Consider the following 23531-nt stretch of genomic DNA (forward strand, 5'->3'; position numbering starts at 1 on the left):
ATGCTTTTATATTAATATAGATGCTGATTTTCTTTCTTATGCAAGCAAGCCCATCTACGATAAGAACAATTCAATAGCCCATTGAAAATTAAAATGTAGGGACAAAAATCTTAATCTGCAAATATCTAAGAATGTTTGCAACTAATTAGTTTTGCTGGCAGGGAAAACATTTTGTTCTTAATAGCTATGCTGTATTTGTCCTTAAATATTTTGTTAAGCAAATTTTACTTTCTGTATTTTCTTTTATTTATGTCTGAAAAATGAATGGGAACAATTAGATTTTTAAGTGTGTTATTAAGTAATCAATAAAGTGTATTAATTTATATATTTTAAAAAAATCTAAGTTAAAAGAGCTAATATTTTACAGAATTCAGTTTATTTTTATGCAGCTATTTAAATATTTAAGTAAGTTCACCATGTTATCATGCCAGTGCTACATACTATAGTAACGGCTTTGAGAACCACTCCCCATATTGTGATATCAACAAAGTCCCATCATGGAAGGAACACAACTAACTAAACCCATCTAATTTATTTATCACACTTTACAGGCAACCGGTCATGTAAAAAACGCTATTAACCTGTAGATAAGGGGTCAATCTACAGGTTACATGCTCTTATCGTGGGCCCCTTAATAGGTTGTCGCTTGGCACCCCCCGCCTCTCAGCAGCTCATTGAGCGGTACCGGAATCTTAGCGAAGTCTTTCACAAATCGGCGGTAGTATCTGGCGAGCCCCAGAAATGCCCTCAGTTCCCTCAGGTTGGTGGGTATGGCCACCTCTGTACTGCAGCCAATTTCTCAGCGGTGGGGTGCACCCCTGCACTGGACACAGTGTGTGCCAGATATTCAATCTCCCGCTTGAATAAATGATACTTGCAAGACTTTAGCTTCAATCCATGTCTCTGAAGTTGCTCTAACACTTGTTCCAGTCAGTGGAGATGGTCTTCAAACATTGCAGAATAGATAATTATATCATCTAAGTATATCAAAATGGCTTCACAGTTGAGATCCCCCAGGCATCTTTTCATCAGTCTTTGGAAGGTCCCTGGCGCATTTGTCAACCTGAATGGCATCCGGTTAAACTCAAACAAGCCCATAGGGAGAACAAAAGCTGTCTTCGGGCGGTCCTTTTCAGCTACCGGGACTTGCCAATAGCCACTAGCCAGGTTGAGGGAAGAGAAGAATTTGGCTCTTCCCAGTGCTGATAGAGATTCTTTGATCCTGGGTAAGGGATAAGAGCCTCATACAGTGGATGCATTAATTTTCCGGTAGTCTACACAAAATCTTAAGGTACCGTCTTTCTTCCGGACCAACATGTTAGGGGCTGCCCAGGGGCTCTGACTCTAGCGTATCACGCTATTTTGCAACATGTGAGCGAACAGTTCTTTCACCTCATGATACATCTGAGGTGGGATCTGTCGATACCTCTCTCGAATGGGAGCAGCACTCCTTGTAGGTATTTTATGCTGAATGTCCTGGGTACACCCAAAGTCATCTTCATGCAGCGCAAACACTCCCGGATACCACTGTAGTAACTGCTCAACCTGCCTGACTTGGCTTGCTGAGAACTCAGTGAGGTTAGCCTCCATTTTCTCTAAGAGATGGCGTCCAGCCCACGGTTCTCCTTTCACAGGTGTCAGTTCTATAGTGTCAGCTCTGGTGAGGTCCTCCGGCATTATACAAACTTGAGCCAACTCTTGTCAGGGCAATAACTGTAAACTTGCTCCGCTTAGGTTGAGGCAGCGTACGGGCACTCGCCCCTGCCGCACGGTGGCTAGGTGGGCGAGCAATCAAGAGTACGAAGGGCACCTCCTCCCCTCTATTGGCTCAACCTGAACACCCACCCCATCTAGGGAAACATGTGCCAGTACTGGTATAGATTTTAAAGAGGTTCCGGCACTCTCGATAAACATAGAAAGTCAATAGTTGCGATTCAAAAGTAGGTGCTTTAATTATTTCTCCAATATAGTTGCTCATCTAGTTGCCCAACATTTCAACCCATATGGGGTTTTCATCAGGGACTGCAGACAAGCTAGGTATATCAAATGATTCTTATAGCTGGTAATTTCAAGATGAGGTAATGAGATGTGGCATGGTTTATACCGGCAATATATACTGTGGGCTATGGGTACCAGTGTCAAAAAATTTTTTGGCTGAGGGTTAAGCACAAAGGGCTCTGTGCCTTTAGGTAAAAGGTATTTAGTACCTGTGCGTTGTACGTGGTTCCTGTTGCCGGTGGTATAGTGAGTACAGTCTGTCCCACTGGCAGTGTCAATGTGACTTTGGGCGGTATCGATTCTTTACCGAGATACTGGGAGGCAGCAGGCAGCTTTTGAATTTGGTTGATTCGCACGAGATGTTGGAATACTTTCTTACTGGCCGGATCACGAGTGGCACAGGTCCAATTGTTTTTGTCAAAGCCCTCGGCTAAGAACTGTCCGACCTTCATCAGCACATTCATTCCCAAAGTCACAATAGGCCCTACGCCTCCAGACCCCGTGGTCAACACTATCCCTTTTCGACCGAGATTCTTTCCGCATGCCTGAACAGTTATCCATGCTACTCCCGCTACTGGAATAGGTAATTGATTAGCCGCCACCAGCCGGACAGTGGGTTCTTTCCAGGAGCGAGCAACTTCAGGGAAATGATTCTGGAAATATGCCTCATGCTTAGTGGTCACCTGAGACTATGTATCCATTAAACAATGAATTTGTCGCCCATTAAATTCAGCCCAGATGATGGACCTTTCGGATACAATGTCCTCAAAACTCCCTCTTTCACTCTCTGAGGCTCGGAACCCCACAGTATGCTCCACAACCCTGGGACGCCTTAGTTTGATGGCTGTCCTGTCTTCTCCTTTCTCGATTTGGGCAGTCTTTGGAGATATGTCCTTTAACTCTGCAGGTCCAACACTCTGGCCCTCGCTCCTCTGATGGGCTGGGTATACGACGTTGTGGAGTACGGTAGGAACGCTTCTCTTGCTCTGACCTCTGTCCACATGGGGCTGTGAGGTCTTGCAAGGAGAAGGCCATGGCGGTCTCCTTAATATCGTGCAGCTCACCTCGGATATCCTGGATCTCTTGACGTATCTCTCGTACCCAGTCGGGCTCTTTGTGGGTTAATTCAGGAGTAGTCACTTCAGAGCACCAGACTGCTGGACTGCGGCCTCGAGAACAGAAACCTCTTTCTCCAGGATTCTGGCTTCGGCCCCGACCTCCAGGAAGCCCAGATCAAGACTCAGACAGAGTCGCTCCTTTAGAATTAATCTCAGGGAGGGGTCCTTTAGGCCAGCAATCAGTTGGTCCTGTAACACTTCGTCTAATGGCCCTAGTCATCTGTTCTCATCTCGAGTCTTCTTGACGATATGGGCCGTCACTTCCTGCAATGCATTAAGATATTGGTTTATGGTCTTATTTTCCCCTGGACCCGTTAAAACAGCCGCAGATGTAAGTGTCCCAGGTCTGTGGTGTCACCGTGCATGTTCTCTAATATTTTTATCACTTTTTCCATGGTATCGCGGTTCCCAGGTAGGCGATACATCACAGTCTGCCAGGCCTCTCCATCAAGGGTTAGGAGGGCCAGCTCAGCCTTTGTGAGAGGGGTCAGTGGATACATGCGTAGCATACTTCTCAGTCTTTCTACCCAGTTACGCTGCTCCTTATAAACTTAGGTAGGTGGCTGAGCATCGCCCCCAAGGGTATATGTCCCCTGCTGGACTCAGCCGCCATCTCTGTATCTGAATGTTGCATCCTGTTGACTACGCCAAATGTAATGCAGGTGCCGGGATGCAACGCACAGAGACACAAGACGGGAACAGTCAGGGATTGCTAAAACCACTTTATATGTATAACAAGTATTATGTAAGGGGGTTAGTAACAGGGATAATAAACAACGACTTGGAATAACAATGGGAAACAGTTTCAGTGAATAGCAGTAAAGTTCTCTGCATAAATGTGATGCACCCAGTCGTGGGAGTCACCACGTGAGTTCTCTTTGTACGACCCTAGCGAGGGTCACCGGTTATTCCCGCTAGGCCTCAAGTCTCTTCCGGATAAAGTCTATCAGCTCCCATTTAGCCTCCCACACACCAAATGGCCCCCTCCCAACCAGAAATCCTAATCCCAACTGTCCCTGGGACCGTGAGTGGAAATTGGAAATGACGGCCCTGTTCACTTGCGCGATTCCTCTGCTACTGCTGGTGCATCTCTCCTGTCGCAGTCCTCTCTCAGCTCTTCTGAGACAGTAGTCTTTCAAGCTTGGGGTGTGGAGATCCAGACCTCGGCTCTTGACAGGCGGTGTCGGGTTCCAGGAACTTAATCTGCGTTGGGCACAAGTCCTGACTCTGGGCCACACGTGCTGGGCTCAGGGAGCTTTTTTGAGGAGTCCAGAACTTCTCAGGCGGTGTCTGACTCTGATGCAGTGCAGGCCTCTGGCTGGAGCCTGCCACGCTGGGATCTGAGTTCCCTCTTGAACACGTCTGCTCCACTCTGCAGCCTGGTGCCAAATCTCCCTGCATCTTGGCGTTCTGGGCTTTTATATCCAGGAAATCCTTCCAGGAGGTCACCTTATCAGGTGCAGCATATGAATCTCTTCCCCCTCCAACTCTTCTGGCATAACTTGGTTCCACTTAATTTCTTCTGGCCAGCAGATGGCAACCTTTCCTCATCCTGCAAGAATCATCCTTTATTGCACTTTACTACATGAGCACTGGTCCTGTCTGCTCCACCTTAAAGTTTAGATCTGCTTTCTCATCTTTCATGCTATCCTACTAATCTCATGATGCCTCATCATATGAACAGTTCCATCTCTGTTTGGAGAGCACCAGATGCTCTTATTCTTTTTACTGATCATTCTTTGTTCTTGCTTTCCATCAGAGGTCCAGTTTACATTGGAAAATCACAGTATGAGGCCATACCTACAAGGGCTGGCTTACATCAATGAGCCACAGCCACTAACTACAAAATTCATTAGGGGTGGTATGACAGGGTGTGTGACAGAGCAGGCAGGGACAGCAGACTGGTAAACAATCCACTGAAACTTTATTGTGACTGGGTGAATATTCCATCGGATATAGATATGATTCCTTAGAATCTGCAATGTGGCTGCAATAAAAAGGGACAAATCCATGGTCGCCACCTGGTAATCCGACGCCAAGGAAAATGCAACAACAGTCCTTAGACTAGTTCCTCAAATCCAGCAAGGTGGCAAGACATCACAATACCACGTGGCAAATGATCCCCAATCTCTAATAGTCCATACACTAGCACCAGGACCTGGCTTCAGCAGTAGATGCTAGTCCTTCCAAGACACAGCACCAACAACAAACACCCAACCCTGTGGCTTGGCTTATTGTTGTACCTTTCTTCTGGTTGGACAGAGGTGCTAACACCCCACCCCTTTAAACGTTGTTACATGTAACTCGATGTATGGAGAAGGTCCCAGAAGCCCGGTCTCCAGCCAGTCTGAAAAGTTGTATATCAGCGACTCCCCTGCAGAAAGGAACAAAGACACACATGCCCCCACCAGATGCAGGACAAGGAATGCTAGTGCAGGCCTGACTACATTATGGCCCATGGAGGCAAACAACAAATAGGACAAAATAACTGAAAACGTCAGTGTGCATAACTATTCACCCCCTAAAGTCAGAACTTTGTATAGCCTCGTTTTGCAGCAATTACAGCTAAAAGTCGCTAAGGATAAGTCTCTATGAGCTTTCCACATCTTGCCACTGGTGATTTTTGCCCATTCCTCAAGGCAAAATTGCTCCTGCTCGTGCAAGTTAGATGGTTTTCTCTGGTGAACAGCAATCTTCAAGTCTGAACACAGATTCTCAATTGGATTAAGGTCTGAGCTTTGACTAGGCCACTCCAAAACATTTATACTTTTTCCCTTAAACCACTCGACTTTTGCTTTAGCAGTGTGTTTTGGGTCATTGTCTTATTGGTAGGTGAACCTCTGTCCCAGTCTCAAATCACTGACAGACTGAAGCAGGTGTTACTAAAGAATATCCCTGTATTTCACACCATCCATCTTCCCCTCGACTCGGACCATTTTTCCTGTCCCTGCTACCGAAAAACATCCCCACAACATAATGCAGGGTGTTCTTGGGGTGTTGAGCTGTGTTGGTTTGGCAGCAGACATAGCGTTTACCTTGGTGGCCAAAAAGTAAAATTTTGATCTCATCTGACTACAGCCCCTTCCTCCATACATTTGGGGAGTTTCCCACATGTCTTTTGGCAAACTCTAAACGAGCCTTACAATTTTTGTGTGTAAATAAAGGATTTTTTTCTGCCCACTCTTCCATAAAGTCCACCTCTATGTCATGTATGACTTATTGTGGTCGTATGGACAGGTAATCCAGTCTCTGCTTGAGAACTCTACAGCTCCTTCAGGGTTACCTTTGGTCACTTGTGCTGCCTCTCTGATTAATTCCCTCCTTGCCTGGGCTGAGAGTTTTGGTTGGCAGCCCTCTCTTGGCAGGTTTGTTGTGGAACTATGTTCTTTCCATTTGATAATAATGGTTTGATGGTGCTCCGGGGCATCATCAGAGATTGGGATAATCTTTTATTACCCAACCCTGACTTGTATTTCTCAACTACTTTGTTCCTGACTAGTTTGGAGATTTCCGTGGTCTTCATGAGTTGTTTAGCTAGTGGTGCCTCTTGTTTAATGGTGTTGCAGCCTCTGTGGCCTTTCTGAAAAGGTGTGCATATACTGACAGACCATGTGACACTTAGCTTGCACACAGGAGCACTTCCTTTCACTAAGCATGTAACATATGAAGGTAATTGCTAGCTCCAGAAATGTTTAGGGACTTCAAAGCAAAAGGGGTGAATACATATGCACATGCCAATTTTTAGCTATTTGATCCCATAAATGTAATTTAGGTCTAGATTTTTCTCACTTCACTTCACCAACTTAGACTATTTAGTGCTGATGCATCACACACAAATCGGATTACAGAAATATTTAAACACAGATTGTAATATAACAAAATAGATAAAAAGCCAAAGGGATGAATACTTTTGCAAGCCACTGTACACTTAAGTGTAAGCAGTGCCTGTGACAGAAATTCATCTAATCACCATCATCACTAAATGTGGTAGAAGTTTGTGGAGAGCCTGAGTGGAACAGTCCATGTAATTTCATCATGCAGGAGATGGATATTTATCTTCTTTGACTAAAGTAGAGGAGGCTGATCACAAATGACTGATTTAGATTGACGCAGGGCAGCAGCCCCAGAGTGATGGGTCTGGAAGTGGCCACACATGAAGTCTTCAAATACCAGCACTTGGATATTTGCATAACATCCATACACTACAATGGTCATCTTTATTTTACATCGCAGGCACTCAGATAACAGCATAAAGACCAATGGGAAATTCCTTTGACAATATCTTACTATTCAGACAAATGTAAGGGAAGTCTTTATATTCAAAGCTTCTGCCAAAGAAAAGTGGAACACATCAGGAACTTCAGGGTCACCAAGATGATTAAATTGCTGGATGTGGTAGCAAAAGATAGGTTAAAAAAATCTTTCTGAGCTCAAATTTCCGATCGTTGAGGAAAAATCAGCTTTGCCTTTTATGTAAATGCACCTGAAGGTGCGGGTCAAATCCCAGCAATCCCACCTTTACTCCCCACCTAGTGTCTTGCCCCTGGGCTTGATTGATATCTCATCTGCTCTACATAAGCACAATGAAAAGTTATAATAAGGATGCTATGGCTAGTTTTTATATTGTTAAAGTAAAACAAGAAATGGCAAACGTACCCCATATTCTTCGTGGTATGAGAATTCAGTAAATCAATCAGTAAGGTAGGAAAAATATTATAAATAGCATTATTAGGATGCAAATTTATCAAAAAAAAATGTTACAGTAAGAAAAACTGATTTTTTTTAACATTTTAAGTTAACACAGTATATTATTTGGAGTCTATTGAAAGAAATGTTATTAAAAAAAAATCTCACATTGCCATTGTGTGACATTCTCCCTTTCCACAACACATGCCTGGCCTGACCTGTCCTTAGCTCATAGACAGAATTTGACACTTTTAACACTGAGTCACACATCACCATTAATTAAATACATACCAAGAAGACTGTCAGCCAAGAGACACTTTATCTCATAAATGCCATCAAACCCAAACCGAGTGGTACAAGAAGACCAGCTTTGAATTGAAATTTGGGATATTTTGAGCCAAGACCAAAGGTAATAATAGACATTTCTGTCGGTCATGAGGCAACCTCTTTACTATACTAAGTTATGCATATATGAAACAGTTTAATGATAAATTCATCTCTACTCTGTCTGTACTCATGTATTTATTGCCTGATGTTACTTAGTTCACCAGAAATCACACTTGCTAAGCAGGAAATGAATACCCTTACCTTTCCTCTCATAGATTTGTTCGATTTCTTTAAGGGTTAGGTTGTAAGAAGGAATGGGGTAAAAATGGAAAACAGCAGATATAATAGAATTTGATGTACAAAATGTGATCTTGAAATCAAAGTACAGTATATCTTGAATTTTGACTCAGAAAGACTGAAAAATATGATTTAATTGCTTACAAGTAATAATAAACTCACAGTAAGCAATATTACACTTTATTTGTTTTACGTTACATCTGTGTAATATCATGGTACTGGTTTGCAAATATAATATGGAGATGAAAAATTTGGAAGAAAGTGGAAAGAAAAAGAGAGAAGAGTAGAAAATTTATATGAACGGAAGCTGCTAGAAAAAAATATTAGCACCACATGTAATTAATGAGTAGAAATGTGAACATAATACTGACTCCAAGGGAGTAGCTCTAAGTGGTGCATAGGTAGCAGTGGCACCTGGGGCTTTATGTATGAGTGAACCTAAAGGTCCCCATACACATTAAACTAATGTTGGCCGAACCTGTCAGTATCAACAGGTTTGTCCGACAATTTAATATGTATGGGGTGATGGTCGAGGGAGATGTTGAATAGGATGTCTGATTTCGGACTGCTGATTGCATTATTCTTCTCCAAAAAAACCACTACGTGACACGACAGCTGGCAGCTTTTTCATAGAGGACACAGGAGCACTTGGCTGAAAGAGTGCTTTTGTATATCAGACAGTCTGGTGAGAAGACTGTCAGCCAAATGAACGGCTGAAGAATCATATGACTGACAGCAATCTAATGTGTATGGGGGCCTTTGGGGTCTGTTACAGATTTTGCATTTTCAGGCCTTAAGTCTCATGAGCTTCAAGTTACATCTCCAGGATGACCAGGATGCAAGATGTTGAACATGAACTAAATTTAAAAAAAAATACTTACTCGTACTTCTATTCACCCACAACACTTGTACAGCACTTATACACTTGTTAATTGGTTCTACCAGTTCTTGGCCCAAAATCTCAAAAAAAAAGTTTTATTCTATTTTGGGGGATGTTATCCAGCAGTGTCTCACAAATGAAGTGCACAGGCAATATGGACATTTTTGAAAAGACATGCTGTAGACTTTGTCGTCTCCTTTTTTTTCAAGATCCTCTGTATCCTCTGTATTGATGCCATTTTTCTACTATTATAATTTTACTATTACAGTATGAAAATGAATCAATGACAAATAAAGGCTAGTATTTAAAAAAGAAAAACATAAAAACTTGACTAAAACATTAATTATGACTAGTCACAGGATGTATCTTATAACTACAGTAGGCAGCCTACTTGTAAATACAGAGACAATCTCTATGCTGCCTCTCAGTTTATCCTAAATCCTTCTTATACAATAATGCTTAAACACTAGAATGTCATTCCTTTTGCTAGAAATACCTGTCCTGCCTCCAGGTTATCCTGTCAAGTTTTAGACATTTCCACAAAGTTCATTTTTCTCAGCTGTTTTCTGGCCCAGCTCAATTAAAGAACTAATCCATTCCACTGTGTATCCCACGGGCTATAATGAATTCAGCTGTCAGAAGGCTCACCATACACCTACTTCATCGCTGTATCCGATGGTCAATTCTTAGCTGTTTTAGGAAGTCAGGCCTAACTAAGAATCTATTGATGACCTCTATTTTCCCAATCAATCTAGACCAAGCAAATCACTTAGTTTATTAGGAAGTATACTATCACCCAGAATAAGCCAGAATATTTGAAGATGTAAAAGATAACATTGTCATAACTGATATTTATTGTTGATTTTGAATAGCTTTGTGCTCGTTTTATATTTTAGTCAACACATAGTGTTTTTTTTTAGCAAATGTCATTAATCAGTAATGTTTGAGATATCTGAGAATTTGCTAAATTATTTCAACCTGCATTCCTGTTCATTAGGCTATGTTCACACATCTTGTTTTTTTCAGCGTTTTTTATGCGCTTTTTTATGCAAATTTGCAGCTGCGTTTTACAGTACCAGCAAAGTCCATGAGATTCCAGAATTCTCATGCACACATCTTGATTTTTTTTATCAGGATTTTGTGCTTTGCATGGTTTTTCGAAAAATCGAGTATGTCAGTTCTTTCAGCGTTTTTTCAGTGTTTTTCACCCATTACTAGTGAAAAAACGCTGAAAAAATGCTTGGTGTGAACATAGCTATCAGGCTTTGCTGCGTTTTTAGTGAAAATAAGCAAGTACAACAGTATGTAAAACATTTATTTTTGTGATTTTACCATCTTGACTTGGTCACTGAAATGGTTGTTTGTATTAGGAGTTTAATTAAATTAGTGATGTGTACAGTGTAAACATTTGCTGAGCTACATGTGAGATTGAACAATACCTGACTGGTGTGAAATTGAACAATGCCCTGAGAAACTGAATGGCAGACAATAGTGTGAAAGAAAATAGTGTCAAACAAAATCAATGCACTGTCAGTGTCTTAGGTAAACTATTCCTGAACAATTCACCTACCCCACTGTTACATTTGAAATTCTGGTAACATGGTTTCACATATGTCTCGCATTGGTGACCTGTGTTTATGCTTCTGTGGTGGAAGCAATGATGAACTTTGGGATCCTGAAAAATGCAGCAAAAACGCACCAAAAAATGCACCAAAACCTGGGTTTTGGTGCAGCTTCCTTCCTGCCAAGGGATCAGATTTTCCTGTAGAAAAAAAACACTGAAAAATGCAGTGTATGAACATAGCCTTAGGCTGAAATGTTATTTTCACATATCTCACCTATAAACCTATCACCGAGCTTTCATGATCACTGTATCTGCTTTTTTTGACAAACTATGGAATTTGGAGAAATTAGAGTTTGACAGGTAAGAAAATATTTTTATTAAGTATAAATTTAATATAAACACAATACATGTATAGAGTGAGTAATATAGGTACAAACAGATACAGTAACGTCAAGCAACTCATGGCTCAAAAAGAGACCAGGTGGATATCTTGGACACCATGGCTCCACGTGGTCTCAATGAGTCTTTAAGCTTTGTATCTTACTAATAAATATATCAATTTTTCCTGCAGAATGGTTCTGTCCTCCCTTCACCTATTTGGTGTTTTTTATGTATTTTAACATTTTATTCTGGCACTAACACAATTATTTTTCTTTTTTGTATTTTCTCACCTTTTTATTCATAGTAGGGATTTGATGTCCGGGAGGATTTGTTTTACATCTGATCCGTTGGGGATATAAACAGCAGGACCGATATTGGAGAAAAAATTGTAATATGGATATTCATAATATACAGGGTGGGCCATTTATATGGATACAACTAAATTAAATGGGAATGGTTGGTGATATCAACTTGCTGTTTGTGGCACATTAGTATATGGGAGGGGGGAAACTTTTCCAGATGGGTGGTGACTATGGTGGCCATTTTGAAGTCGGCCTTTTTGGATCCAACTTTATTTTTTCAATGGGAAGAGGATCATCATTTGAATCTGTCAGCATAATGCAAGTCCTATTTATCAAATTTGGCATCAGATGAACAGATCCGCCTCATCCTCAGGAACTGTCCGACCAAGGCGGCCCTAATTGTGGAAGGATTATGGGCATACTCTGCGTGGATTAGTGCATTAACAGCAGGCTTCCTGTACACATCGGTCTGGATGGAGGAACAGTCGTCGACCTCCAGAGCGATGTCCAGGAAGTCGATTTTTCTCTTGTGATATGTATATGTGAGTTTAATTCCACATGAGTTAGAATTTAACTGCACCATAAATTCCTCAAGCTCCTGCACTGTCCCCCGACAAAAAAATAAATATATCATCAATATATTGGAGCCATGACAGGACATGGTCCGCGGCTCCCGCGCCCTTGCCGCCAAGGATCTGTCTTTCCCATCTGCCTAGGAAGAGATTAGCGTACAAGGGCACGCAGACCACTCCCATCGGCGTGCCATGTCTCTGAAGGTATACAGTATCTTTGAACAAAAAATAATTGTGGGTGAGGACAAAGTGCAGGAACTCGAGGAAGAATTCAGACAAAGGGCCGTCCAGGTCGGAGGCCCCCAGAAAGGGGTGGACTGCGTCAAGGTCTAGATCATGGTTGATACAGGTGTACAGAGTTTCTACGTCAGCCGTGACTAGCAGGGTCCCTTCTTCAACAAGGACGCCGTCAAACCGGGTTAGGACGTCCGTCGTGTCCTTGATGTAGGATGGTAACATCTCAACAAGAGGTTTAAGATAGAAGTCGGTGTATTTACTTTACAAATGGGTTCGCATAAGCCATTTACCGCTTAACGTTGCACAGCTGGAGGTCCTTAGCAGAGCTTTATCTTTTTCTCCAACTAATGCTTTTGATTATTTTGCAGCCCTGAAGGACCTCAAGCTGTTCTCTCGCAAACTCATTCTTAAAAAACTCCACTCTATAAACACCTGGACCTTGCACACCTGAGTGCAGCGGAGAGAGAGGCAATACATTACCTAAAGGAACTCCTTCTGGAGCAGGGACCAACTATACTAGGTGGGTTGCCACAGTGTGTTGTGCGTCCTAAATCGACAAGGTTTCCCCCCTTTACTCTGAGTCCAGTAGTCGAGACTTTCAGCTTTCCACACATAGAAGGTATGATAACCTCACGCATTCACAACGTGAGGCGATCATACAACTCCAGTACTTTCAGGACATAGTATTCAAAGCAGCAGACAAGGGGGGCAACATCGTGGTGTAGCCTTACTCCAAATACGAAAGAGAAGCATTCCACCAATTGAGGGACACTAACACCTCTGCTAAACTTTCTTTCAATCCTACTACCTTTTTCTCTACATTTCAGGGGATCCTGGCCCGTGTTTGTGATCTTGATGTTATCAGTAGAGATGAGCGGTGTTCGACTCGAACTGTTCGCCAATCTCAAATTCGAGCTGTTTTGGGCGGTGTTCGAGCCGTTCGGCGAACACGAACGATTTGAAAAAAATTCGGCTGTTCGAGGTTATGTTCGATAACTGTTCGTGCACCAAAATCATAACTGGATTTTTTCTCAGTAATGCTGAAAATTAATGTTAATACGCAGTTTGAGTGTACAGCGGGGCGGGCAGGCGATGGAACTCTGCATAAATAATAAAGATCTCAATTTTTTTTTCTCTTCCCCGCATTTACAGTGGGGCGGTGCAGTCTGTCAGCCTATCAGCAGCGCACACACGGAGCGAACTGCTTTTTTTCACACAAGCAAGGACATGTGTCATTGGCAGTGTATGTCACATGTCCTTGCCCTATAAGACCCAGCCATTTTCCCCGTCACCACCATTTTCTCACTGCTGCAGCTGCGTGTTAGACGGCACCGCTGTTGCTGTGTGCGCTATACTTTGTTAATTTCAAGCCAATTTTCGCACAAATCTACAGATAGCTTGAAAGTAGGGAAGAGTTGTGATTGCAGTCCTTTTAAGGACTAGGTTACACCATTTCCTACAACTTTTAACAGGCAGGTCTGTGCTCTTAAATAGATAGGTTGGGAGTAAAGACTAATTGTAATTGCAGTCCTTTTCAGGGCTAGGTTACATCAGTTCCTATCACTTTTTGCCAGGCAGGTCTGTGCCAGTGCTGTGCAAGTTTTTTTCACAGCATTTGGCTAAATCTAACAAAGCAAATCCTTTTTGGCCTATTGCAGAGTGTGTTAGTCAGTGGAGTAGCCTATCTGTGTTGCAAGCTACACCACCTGTGTACAGAATACAAATTTTTTTACTGCACCTAGTGAAGTAAAACCTTTTGGGCATAGCATCATTCTCTTAGTCCATCTATACTAACCTCCACCAGGTTGCAAATTCAATATAATTTTTTTCTGCACCTAGCTCTGAAAAAATATTTCGGCTACTAGCAGTGTGTGGGACTTGTTCTATTAGTCCATCTATACTGACCTCCATCAGACTGAAAAATTCAATATAATTTTTTCTGCATCGAGCTCTGAAAAAATATTTAGGCTTCTAGCAGTGTGTGGGACTTGTTCTATTAGTCCATCTAAACTAACCTCCATCAGGTTGCAAATTCAATATAATTTTTTTCTGCATCTAGCTCTAAAAAAATATTTCAGCTTCTAGCAGTGTGTGGGACTTGTTCTATTAGTCCATCTAAACAAACCTCCATCAGGTTGCAAATTCAATATAATTTTTTTCTGCATCTAGCTCTAAAAAAATATTTCAGCTTCTAGCAGTGTGTGGGACTTGTTCTATTAGTCCATCTATACTGACCTCCATCAGGCTGCAAATTCAATATAATTTTTTTCTGCATTGAGCTCTAAAAAAATATTTCAGCTTCTAGCAGTGTGTGGGACTTGTTCTATTAGTCCATCTATACTGACCTCCGTCAGGTTGCAAATTCAATATAATTTTTTTCTGCATCTAGCTCTGAAAAAATATTTCGGCTTCTAGCAGTGTGTTGGACTTGTTCTATTAGTCCATCTATACTGACCTCCATCAGGTTGCTAATTCATTATAATTTTTTTCTGCATCTAGCTCTGAAAAAATATTTCGGCTTCTAGCAGTGTGTGGGACTTGTTTTATTAGTCCATCTATACTGACCTCCATCAGGTTGCAAATTCAATATAATTTTTTTCTGCATCTAGCTCTGAAAAAATATTTCGGCTACTAGCAGTGTGTGGGACTTGTTCTATTAGTCCATCTATACTGACCTCCATCAGGTTGCAAATTCAATATAATTTTTTTCTGCATCTAGCTCTGAAAAAAATATTTTGGCTTCTAGCAGTGTGTGGGACTTGGTCTATTAGTCCATCTATACTGACCTCCATCATGTTGCAAATTCAATATAATTTTTTTCTGCATCTAGCTCGGAAAAAATATTTTGGCTTCTAGCAGTGTGTGGGACTTGTTCTATTAGTCCATCTATACTGACCTCCATCAGGCTGCAATTTCAATATAATTTTTTTCTGCATCGTGCTCTGAAAAAATATTTAGGCTTCTAGCAGTGTGTGGGACTTGTTCTTTTAGTCCATCTAAACTAACCTCCATCAGGTTGCAAATTCAATATAATTTTTTTCTGCATCTAGCTCTGAAAAAATATTTCTGCTTGTAGCAGTGTGTGGGACTTGTTCTATTAGTCCATCTATACTAACCTCCACCAGGATGCAAATTCAATATAATTTTTTTCTGCATCTAGCTCTGAAAAAATATTTCAGCTTGTAGCAGTGTGTGGGACTTGTTCTATTAGTCCATCTATACTGACCTCCATCAGGTTGCAAATTCAATATAATTTTTTTCTGCATCTAGCTCTGAAAAAATATTTCAGCTTGAAACAGTGTGTGGGACTTGTTCTATTAGTCCATCTATACTAACCTCCGTCAGGTTGCAAATTCAATATAATCTTTATCTGCATCTAACCCAGCCAATACTTTTGGGCTAATACCACAGTTTGGCCACTCAACTCTGCTCGGTTCCCATCCATTGTTTTTTGTGCAAACAACTCCAGAGTTGTCAATTAGTTAACCACCAAAATGAGTGGAAAAAGGCCTGCTGCTGGTGGAAAGGGGAATAGGCGTGTTGGGAAGGGAAAAAAATGTTGTGTCCGTGGGGTAGGTGTTAAAGCAACAGTAACATCTGCAGAAGAAAGACCATCTTCCAGCCAAACTAAAATGTCTACTTCTTTTAGCGGACAATGTGATAAGATCCATTTCTTACGGCCACGCCAATCGCTACACATTCTAGATGAGGCTCAAAAACAGCAGGTGCTTCAACAGATATCAAGTGCTCCTTTAAGTGGGCTCTCCTCCACCTCAACTTCAACATCACAAATACTCCAGTCCTCAGAGGTGTCACCCCAATCGCACTTGCTTTCTCACAGCTCCCAAGTCTCCAGCTGCCCGTCTGAGTATGGGGTAGAACAGATGGTTGAGTCTGCAGAGCTGTTTACTCATACTATAGCCTGGGAATCAGAGGTCGGATCCAGAGCTTCTGTGAATCCAGATGAGGAAATGATCTGCACTGATGCCCAGAATCTTTATGAGTCGGATCCAGGACCAGACGCAGAAGGTTCTGACCATAATGTAGACCCTCGTTCCCAAACTGTAACTCCTGTTGGTGGAGACAATGAGGAAGACAATGATGAGACTCAAATACCTGATTGGAGCGACAACTTTAGTTTTTTGTCAGGGCAAGAACAGGTTGGCTCTGAGGACGACGGGTGTGATAACACACAGGGTGATGATGATGAGGTTGGAGATCCCACTTACTGTCAACCCACAGTCAGTCAAGAGATGAGGTCAGCAGAGGAGGTGGAGGAGGATGCTAGTGACGACGAGGTCAGGTTGCGCCTTCCTGGACAGAGACGTAGTACTGGAAGCACGTCAACAACTGCATCCTCAAACACAACTCTGCCTCTGACCACAAGTCGTGGTGGCTCTTCAGGTCGCATGGGTGCTAAGCCTTGTATAACCTGGGCATTTTTTCAGAACGATAAAGATGACCCAACTCGTGTTATCTGTAACATTTGTCAGCAAAAGCTAAGTAGAGGCCAAGAAATACATATTTTGAGTACTTCATGCATGAACCGGCACATGGACATGAAGCATAAGTTGCAGTGGGAAGCTCACTGTGCTACAATGCGGCCTAGCCGGCCGGGCCAACCACCGTCTGCCACATCTTGTGCATCCGCGGCCTCTTCATCCTCTGTGACTGGGGGGACAGCAGTCACACCTGTTTTGGGACGCAGACCTGCCAACTCTTTACCCGCAACAGCCAGCTTGAATGGCAGGTCATCATTTTCTTTGGAGGTGGAAACATCAGCTGGTGTTCAGCGCTGTCTGACATCGATAGCACCACCTTTGGATCAAGGCAACCTAACATGTCCGCCTGCATCTTCCTCACAGACCGGCAGTTTGCCGGGGACACCCTTCTCAACCCCGTCTAAGCACAACAGCCAGCCCTCGGTCCCTCAGATGTGGACAAGTAAAAGACCATTTTCTCCTACCCATGAGAAAGCTAAGAGGTTGAATTTCACCATCTGCAAGCTCTTGGCTACAGAAATGCTTCCTTTCCGCCTGGTGGACACAGAGGATTTTTGAGACCTTATGTCTGTCGCAGTGCCCCAGTACCAGATGCCCAGTTGGCACTACTTCTCAAAGAAAGGTGTGCCTGCGCTCCACCAGCATGTCGCACACAACATCACCGCTTCTTTGAGAAACTCTGTGTGTGACAGGGTGCATTTCACCACAGACACTTGGACGAGTAGGCATGGACAGGGGCGTTACATGTTGCTGACTGGGCACTGGGTAACTATGGTGACAGCAGGTCAAGGGGCTGCTGTCCAAGTCTTGCCGTCCCCACGAGTTGTGCGTCAATCCTCTTTATCTCAAAGTTCCTCCACTGCTTCTGCCTCCTCAACCTCCTCTCGGTCCTCCACCTGCACCCAAAGCCTGTCTGGTCACGCCACAAGCTTTCTAACTGCGCAGAAGGCATCCTGCACACCTCCTTACTATGCTGGCAGCAGGGCGCAACGTCATCAGGCGGTTTTTACTTTGAAATGTCTGGGAAATGTGAGTCACACAGCTGAGGAGTTGTGGTCAGCTCTGGAGAACCAGTTTCATGAATGGTTGTCTCCACTGGACCTGAAACCAGGGAAGGCCGTGTGCGACAATGCTGCAAACCTGGGTGCGGCCCTTTGCCGGGGCAATGTCACACACGTGCCTTGTATGGCTCACGTGTTGAACCTGGTTGTCCAGCAATTTTTAGCCCACTGTCCTGGACTAGATGGCCTTCTGCAGAGGGCACGGTCGCTGTGTGCTCACTTCCGCCGTTCGCATCCCGCAGCTCAGCGACTTACATCTCTACAGAAGTCGTTGGGCCTGCCACTTCACCGGCTAAAATGCGATGTGCCTACCCGGTGGAATTCAACTCTGCACATGTTGCAGCGACTGTGGCAGCACCGACAAGCCCTGGTGCAATACGTTCTGACGTATAGCCTGGGCCAACGAGATCCAGAGGTGGGGCAAATCACACTGGAGGAGTGGTCTCAGATCAGGGACCTAATTAACCAACACTGTTCAGACTAAAGACAGCGTAGGGGTAATAAGATTAACAACATTTTGCCTAAACGGCAACTAGAACCCCAAACTGAAGCCCTAAAACTTAACTTTTATTAAAGTATATTAAAGTTTATAACTCTTCCAAAGATAGTGAAATTAAAATGTTAGCATAGGTACAGGCAGCAGAGGAAGGTCGGATATTATAATCTGCAATATTGCTTTTCACTATGTGATTATCCGACCAACTCTCATTATCATACATTAGTGGCCGCGGACCACTTATCTCATGTTCACACTGCCTATCCTGATCATAAAATATAAGGTTAAAGCCTCCCCGACATGTTTCGCTTAACTGGCGCCATCAGGGGACAGAGGCTTAATGGCCATTAAGCCTCTGTCCCCTGATGACGCCAGTTAGGCGAAACATGTTGGGGAGGCTTTAACCTTATATTTTATGATCAGGAAAAGCAATATTGCAGATTATAATATCCGACCTTCCTCTGCTGCCTGTACCTATGCTAACATTTTAATTTCACTATCCTTGGAAGAGTTACAAACTTTAATATACTTTAATAAAAGTTAAGTTTTAGGGCTTCAGTTTGGGGTTCTAGTTGCCGTTTAGGCAAAATGTTGTTAGATCAGGGACCTATGCACCCTTCTGCACAGTTTTGAAATGGCGACGAAGATGTTTAGTGCTGACGATGCCATTATCAGCATGACTATTCCGGTGATATACATGCTGGAGCACATGTTAAAAAGAATTCGGAGTCAGGTGGTGGCACAAGAGGAGGTGGAGGAAGTAGAGGAGGAGGAGTTGTATGCGGAAGGGCTAACATCTGCAAGGTCCAGACGGTCGGCAGCACCAAGGCGGCAGGCATGTGAGGGTGGGGGAGATGGTTTTACCAGGGCGCATGGTAGCAGCCAAACTAGTGAGGAAGGTGCAGGAGCCCAGGAAGAAGTGGAGGACGAACTGATGGAAGACTCATCAGATGAGGGAGACCTTGATCACATTTCTGTTGTGCGAGGTTGGGGGGAGAGGACAGAGGAAGGAAGCATGATTGTTACCTCGCCACCAACACAACAGGGACTTGGTGCTCCTGGATGCGCAAGACACATGAGTGCCTTCTTGCTGCACTACCTGCAACATGACCCTCGAATTGTGAGAATTAGAAATAATCCTGACTACTGGGTTGCCACACTGTTAGATCCCCGGTACAAAAGTAAATTTGCAGAAATTATTCCTGCCATAGAAAGGGATGCACGCATGCAGGAGTATCAGCAGAGACTGTTGCAGAATCTTACATGTGCTCTTCCACAAAACACCAGTGGTGCACGTAGTGAATCTCACAGTTCCAACTTGCCAACCGTGGGACCGTCGAGTGTTCAGCACTCAAACCGAAACAGAAACACAGTATCTGCTGGTAACATCAATTTTGCGGAATCATTTCACCACTTTTTTAGCCCATCCTTTGCAAGGCCACAGGAGACAAGAAGTCTGACACATAGTCAACGCCTAGAGACGATGGTACAGGAGTATCTCCAAGTAAACATTGAAGCCATGACTGTGTCACTGGACCCTTGCTCTTTTTGGGCTTCCAATCTGGATAAATGGCCGGAGCTCGCCACTTACGCCTTGGAGATCTTGTCATGCCCCGCAGCCAGCGTTCTGTCTGAACGTGTGTTCAGCGCTGCTGGTGGTGTGCTGACAGATAAGCGCACGCGGCTCTCCACTGATAATGTAGACAGACTCACGTTCACAAAGATGAACAAATCATGGATCCGAAACGACTTTTCTACCCCTGTGTCATCCTGGGGAGAGTAAACGCTTGATGATTTGATAAAATCACCTCACCAACCGTTTTAAGCTTTAAAATTACTAATCATGTTTATCTGTATCTTGGCTGGAAAATAATTTGGGCTTTTTAGCAGTGTGCAGTACTGATTCTATTAGGCCATCTATACTAAGCTCCACCAGATTTAAAATTACTAATCATGTTTATCTGTATCTTGGCTGGAAAATAATTTGGGCTTTTTAGCAGTGTGCAGTACTGATTCTATTAGGCCATCTATACTAAGCTCCACCAGATTTAAAATTACTAATCATGTTTATCTGTATCTTGGCTGGAAAATAATTTGGGCTTTGTAGCAGTTTGCAGTACTGATTCTATTAGGCCAGCTATACTAAGCTCCACCAGATTTCAAATTAATAATAATTTTTAGCTGCATCTAGCCCGGAAAATAATTTTGGGTCTCCTAGATGCGCAAGACACATGAGTGCCTTCTTGCTGCACTATCTGCAACATGACCCTCAGATTGTCAGAATTCTAAGTAATCCTGACTACTGGGTTGCCACACTCTTAGATCCCCCACACTCTTCGATCAACCTTTTCATTTCAATAAAGAACAAAAAAATGGTCATTTTTGAAATTATAAGCATTAGCAGGTTATTAGAAACTGAAATCAAACAGTTTTCAACTCAAAACTTTATTCTAGGTGATGTTACATTTGCACATAGGACCCCTTGTTCGAAAGGAGCTTCTGAACTGTCTCGTCCATTGAATTTGTCAAGTTTTGGATGGTTTCTGCTTCAATTGTTTTGCATGAGGACAGAATACCCTCCCAGAGCTGTTGCTTAGATGTGAACTGCCTCTCGCCATCATGAACACTCCTTTTGATGATGCTCCAGAGGTTCTGAATGGGGTTGAGGTCAGGGGAGCATGGGGGTCACACCATAAGTTTGTCCCCTTTTATGCCCATATCACTCAGAGATTCAGATGTGTTATGTGCAGCATGAGACGGTGCATTATCATGCATGAAAATGATCTTGCTGTGGAATACACGGTTCTTCTTCTTGAACCATGGCAGGAAGTGCTGTTTGAGAAACTCCACATACATTATGGAGTTCATCTTTACCCCTTCACGGATCCTAAAGGGGCCGACAATCTCTCTCCCCATGATTCCAGCCCAAAACATTACTCCACCTCCTCCTTGTTGACGCTGTAGCCGTGTTTGCGTGGGGTGTCCATCAACCAGCCATCCTCCACTCCATCCATCTGGACAATCGAGCGTTGCACGGCACTCATCGGTGAGCAAAACAGTTTTGAAGTCAGTCTTCATGTATTGTTTGGCCCACTGGAGCCGTTTCTGCTTGTGTGCAGTGGATAGAGGAGGTCGACAGGATGGCTTACGCACAGCTGCAAACCTCTGAAGGACTCTGCATCTTGTTGTTCGGGGGACGTTGGAGGCACCAGCAGCTTAAAAAACCTGTCTGCTGCTACGGCAAGGCTTTTTTGCTGCTGCTCTTTTAACCTGACGTAATTGCCTGGAGGAAAGAGTCCTCAATTTTCCCTTATCAGCACGCACATGTGTGCACTCTGAATCAGCTACATACTTCTTGATTGTGCGATGATCAGGATGAAGTGTCTTGGCAATATTGATTGTAGTCATGCCTTGACCTAAACACTCCACAATTTGTTGCGTCTCAGCAGCCGACACATCCTTTTTCTTTCCCAATTTGGCAGAAAATGTAGGCTGCTTAATAATGTGGGACAGCCTTCTTAAGTAGTCATGCCTTTCATTGGACACACCTGCCAAACTAATTAGCACAGGTGTCTGCAATTGCTTACAGTGATATAAAGAGCCCTGACACACATCACCATCAATGAGTTTAACTGACAAACAAACAAATTCTTCCCTTATCACTCCTAAACACTTTTTGCATAATAATTTGGAACACAGTGTACATGTGCTTTTCCACAAAACACCAGTGGTTCACGTAGTGAATCTTACAGTTCTACCTTGCCAACCGTGGTCTGTATGGAGTTGTTCAATAAAGGGCCCACAATTAAGATAACATAGACGGGAGAGGTCTCTATGAATAGGAATTCCAAAGTATTTGATACCCTGTGAGGGCCAGGCAAAGGGAAAGTTGGACTGGATGGAATCCTGTATGGATTTGGGGAGGGAGACATCGAGGGCCGCTGACTTCGCTGCATTGATTTTAAAATTTGACCATGTAACAAAGTGATCTATTTCAGCCATAACAGCAGGGATGGATATTTGTGATTGAGTGATATATACTAGGACATCATCAGCAAATGCAGAGCACTTGTACTCGGTGCCTCCCACCTCAATCCACCTAATATTGGGGTTATGGCGAATTGATGAGAGCAGGTGCTCCGTCACTAGGATGTATAAGAGAGGGGACAGAGGACATCCCTGCCTTGTCCCATTGGTGATTATGAAAGGTGATGAAAATGTTCCATTTATCTTCAGACTAGGTGACGTATTGCGAAACAGGGCCGTGATTTTGCCTATAAAAGGGTCCCCTTGACCCCTACCCCAAGCTTTTTAAGGGAATAATATATGGCGTGCCAGTAGACTCCATGGAGTGCTTTCTCAGCATCCAACGAGAGTATCTAATTACAAATTTTTAACTGCATCTAGCCCAGGAAATACTTTGTGCCTAGTAGCAGTGTCTGCTAGTCAGCGGATTATCCCAGCTGTTAAGCAAGCTACACCACCTGTAGTTTGGACACCTAATTTTTTCAAAGGAAATGGATCGGGCCCCCGGGACACTCAGTGAAGAGCATCGGGGAGAAACCCCAAGGCATAGGGGCTGGGACTGGCAGTAGGACGCCTTGCGATGGACCGCCGAGCTCAATCCTTAAAAAAGCTTTTTAACTGCAGCAGCTTTAGTGGACGCTACTGGAGCTGGAATTACGCGACTGCTGGCATGAGACTTGCCCTCCAATAGATCCCTGTAAAAGGATTTAAAGTGTATTCATTCAAATTAGAGAGACAATTTAAATTAAAAAGCTTAGACCTGCCCCCACCACAGGGGGACTCGCTCGACCCACCAGCGTACAGGCACCAGTATTGGGAGAGAGGGGCTGGCCATCAGGGTCCACCGCAGCTCTGGCACAAACCCGGCGACACAGAGGTCACACGGGCAGGAAAGGACTGGCCGTGTCGGCTTCGCACTTTTTTGGTTTTAGAAGGGCATGACATGCCTATATCTGTGTCTCCCCCTCCTTTTACTCCTCCACCTCTTTTCTTTTCGCATGACTATATGTACTTATCACTTTTCCACGTGTTAGTTGTGTCTTCTGAGCAGTTTGTCAGCTTTTGGACACCTTTGAAGGTGTTT

This window comes from Phyllobates terribilis, unplaced genomic scaffold, assembly GCF_046119375.1.
Source record: "Phyllobates terribilis strain yellow unplaced genomic scaffold, ASM4611937v1 Scaffold_4__5_contigs__length_816908805, whole genome shotgun sequence".
NCBI classification, from domain to species: domain Eukaryota; kingdom Metazoa; phylum Chordata; class Amphibia; order Anura; family Dendrobatidae; genus Phyllobates; species Phyllobates terribilis.